Source organism: Coenobita brevimanus, chromosome 15, assembly GCF_032717465.1.
Source record: "Coenobita brevimanus isolate Jiangsu-jjx chromosome 15, ASM3271746v2, whole genome shotgun sequence".
Classification (NCBI taxonomy): domain Eukaryota; kingdom Metazoa; phylum Arthropoda; class Malacostraca; order Decapoda; family Coenobitidae; genus Coenobita; species Coenobita brevimanus.
Window position 1 is genome coordinate 34497076 of NC_136968.1, and position 4547 is coordinate 34501622.

The window sequence follows — 4547 nt, forward strand, 5'->3', positions numbered from 1 at the left end:
AACTCCTCTCTAACTAATAAAATCAACTCGACACTGAATCATGTGCAACTTCATATGAAACAAAACTTGACTGATGGTCCCTTTTTCCACAAAAGCTACTTTAATCGATGAACAAGTTACGATCCTACTTTAGTTTCGACCGCCATTTTGGACTTATGGACCGTCTCACATTCTTACTGCTTTTTAATCAGGAGTGTCTTTATATCCCTAGTTCATTCAATTATTTCTTCACTCTTATACATTTTATTTCTTGACACAAAATCTAGCCATTAACTTGACTTGCTATCACAAATTTTTAGTTATTTTACCTCGATTACATAATCCGTTTGTAACTACATTACCAGCAGTTTTGGCGCCCGATTTCAATGACAAAATGACACCTTTCACTTTCATCAACTAATAAACTACAAAACTCAAAAGGCAAACTTCATATTTTTAAAAAGGCCTTTTGATTACAGTACATTTCGACAAAAGCACATAATTTACTATTGATTTCTAGTTTATATGCTGCTCATAGTTATGCAGGAACTACATTGCTAAGCTCACACAGCAATTCCTTAAACTACTTTAGCTTAGTTTATCAGATTTCTTATACATCTAAAGTTCTATACACAGCTGGCTTTATACCACAGGCATCTTGTGTATTTACGTATTCTGCATGGAAATACATCACACCTAACTTTATTTATCATTCTTCTCCTCCCTAGACCACACACAACTTTATTCCATTCTTTCTTCTTCTCTACTGAGTCTAGCCATGATTTTTTTTTTTTTCCTTTTTGTAATGGCACTATGGTCAGTTTGTTTTCACCTGACTATGATCCATAATGTCTTTCAGCTCAGGTGATAGCCAAGTTTAATCAGATTGAAGGGCAGATCTGACTTGTAACCAAGGAGACTGATTCCAACCTCAACTACAGCTCATTAAATTCATGCAGTCATGACTTACTCGTAGTGTTGTGAGTGGCCCAGTTTTGGCAGATGAAAAACTGCCTACAACACATACACACATAATTACTGTATAGAGTACTACCAATTAATCAGAAGAGAGTCCATCATTTTCCACCCAGTGACCACAAGCAGGACTGATCATGAGACCTCACAGTTCTCTGCATCTTATCTTACCATCACACCACTGGGCCAGCTACCATGTGCTCTATCACTATTCATTTCCTCTCACTATTGCCAATCCACATCAGTCTCCCTCTTTAGTACAATATACTGTTTCACTTCATCCTCCTACCTTCTCTACAACCACTCTATCTCTAACCAATCCAAGCCACTCTCCCTCATATACCCCACTTTTACAATCAGTTCCCTAACATAACTATAAGATTAAGTTTTGCAGGAAAGACAGGGGATGAAAGGGCAGTATCTATCTACGTATACTGTTAATCATTATCCCGCCTCTTTTTCCCTTCTGCCAGTGAGGTGAGTATGGTACAGAAGGCCAGGAATGGAAAGAATACAACAGTGCAAAAACTAATTGACAGAATACTCAAGGATGGGCCTCGTGCAAAACCAAATTTTAGTTATGAGGAAAATGATCAAATCTAGCACACTACGATGTTTCCCTGAGAGACGAGTATTAAAAGCCCAACACAGATACACACCACCAATTTCCCACATTCCAGCATAACACTGTATCCACATCACATGCTTGCTGGTGCAGGTGGTAGTTCTGCATCACTGTAACCCACAGCAGTTCTCGCCCACACCAGCCTGCATCCAGTGGGGCCACTTGTATGGGTTATGATGATGCAAAACTCCTGCCTACATCTACCCACGCCAGCAAATTTTTAGCATGGATGCAACGTACTGTTGTTTATTGGCTAAGGGATGATGATTTTAGTCAGTAGAGAAAAACCCTATGCAATACAAAACATTCATACAGTACATGCCTATTCTGATACACTGTTACAGTTTATATATTTTAGTTACCTGAAATAACTTTCTTAAGCAGAGGGAAACCCTGTGACATCAAAGAGCTCAAAATGATCTATCACTGCATAGGTGGAACTTTGGTACAATAATTTTACTTCATTATCCAAGCTCTTGGTTATGAACAGCATCTAACCCATCACATCCAGTGAGATGGTTTTTATTACAGCTAAAAAGCTAAATGATCAAGAATTAAGCAATACAAGCATAGTATTTGGGTTCCATATATACACTATATACTTCATGCAGAAGTGTTAATATCCAAAATACCATAAACTGTCTGATGGCAGTTTTAATATTAAGTTAAAATAACTGTCACTAGTCATACTAGTGAATTTCTCTGGCATTCAAACTAAAGTATTTTGTCTAAGTAGTTTACATATACAAAATTTACTATATTTCTGACAGTATATTTCACATTCAAACTAAAGTACCATAATTCATCTAAGTATATTGCATATCAAAATTACTATATTTTCTCTGAGTAGTTTCATATTCAAAATTGTGGCACACTGTTTTGTCTAAGTAGATTTTATATTCAACCTACTGAACCGTTAAAAGCAAAAGTTTACCGACAATCTTCTGCCAGCCTTGTGGCCTGTCTTCCCTACTTCTCATTCCTCCCCAAACATCTGACAGTATCCTTTCTTCCCATAATATTTTGTGTGCTGCATACTGACTTCCATAATTCTCACTCCTACCCAAATATCAGAGAGTATCCTTCCTTCTTATACTGTCTTGCTGTGTGCTTCATATTACCTTCCATATTTCTCACTCCCACGAATATCAGAGTATCATTCCTTCTCATACTCTCTTGTGCTTCACATAGCTATCACAGAATACTTCAAATAATACCTTTCACTGCTACAACCACAAGGAAGCATCAGAGAACTTTTGTAACAGTGCATCCTCTAAGAGTATTGTAATTCTGAAAATTTGTGCCATATAATGTTCCCTATAAAAAAGAAATAAAAAAGTAATATATAATACTAATACTAATAATAACAATGAAAAAAAGAAAAAAAAGATGCAATACAATATAACTGGTAACATGTAATGGTCACACCGCCTTCACTTCAGTGCCGTAGATGGTAAAATACAACATGATCTGTAAACTGTGCTTTCCCACCTTTTGTGTTGAAGAGATGGCTCAATCTGCTTCTGTTGGGACCCAAGACACTTTTGGATGCTTCAAGAAATTAGTCATTTTATTTCAGCCTGGGCCAGATTTTTTTTTTCCTTTTGTAGCTTTTATCACACACTTCAGTGGCAGAATAAGATAATACTATGGCTCTACATCCTTCATATCATACTGTAGCATTAATCTCTTGTTACACCTCAGTATTCATGATGGAGAGATGGCGATATTAGTTAAAAATTGAGTAAAATGAGTATAATCAACTGTATAATAAATGGACATAGAAAAGAGACACTATAAAGATGAAAATGGTTACATGAAGTGGAATATAATGCAGGGCAGACACTGGTGAAGGTGGCTATGCTGTCCCCATAATCAATGAAAACTGGGGTGCATTATACAAAGTGCCCCATACATAACGTTCCTCTTCCACTGCACTGGGCGGGTTCTTGTGTCTTGCAGGCAGGGTTCAGTCAGTGTCAACAATGTCTACCTGCACCATTTATTCATTTCCTACTCCCACTGCCAAATCCACACCCAGACTAACAGACTGAGCCATCTCCAAAACACATACTCTACCACTAAGCAAGTTTCTAGTGGTGCTGCTTACGTGTCACCCGGTACTGACTAAAAATATATGACAATCTCCCTTTACCCCTTGAAGTGGAGGGACCTGAGACAAGACTAACGTGCTCCAGAAGTATCAGATATTTATACAGCCAGCTTTCTCTTTCTGGCAGCATTGTACAGTCTAAAATCTATAACATGTGCCAACCTTTCTTCCTTCCTCCTCCTTATTTTTCCTTCCTAATCTTTTCTTTCTACTTCCCTTCTTTTCCTTCCTACTCTTTTCTCTCTACCTTCCTTCTTTTCCTTCCTACTCTTTTCTTTATACCTCCCTTCTTTTCTTTCCTACACTTTTCTTTCTACCTTCCTTCTATTCCTTCCTACTCTTTTCTTTCTACCTCCCTTCTTTTCCTTCCAACTCTTTTCTTTCTACCTCCCTTCTTTTCCTTCCAACTCTTTTCTTTCTACCTCCCTTCTTTTCCTTCCAACTCTTTTCTTTCTACTTCCCTTCTTTTCCTTCCTACTCTTTTCTCTCTACCTTCCTTCTTTTCCTTCCAACTCTTTTCTTTCTACCTCCCTTCTTTTCCTTCCAACTCTTTTCTTTCTACCTCCCTTCTTTTCCTTCCAACTCTTTTCTTTCTACCTTCCTTCCCAAACCTTGCCTCCTGCCTAACCCACTATCTATGCTCTTTCTACTTCCTCTCATCTCCTTCCTACTATTTGCTTCCTGATTAACTCTCTCTACCCCTCACGCTCCTACTGCCTACCTCTCCCGTGCCTAGGCATAGCAAAACAAGGCTGTCCCTCCAACTGGTGTCTTCTAACCACTAAACCACCAGGCTCTCAAATATCATCATCATCATCACCCACACCTCCTGTCCCACTTAAGGATGGTGTGAGG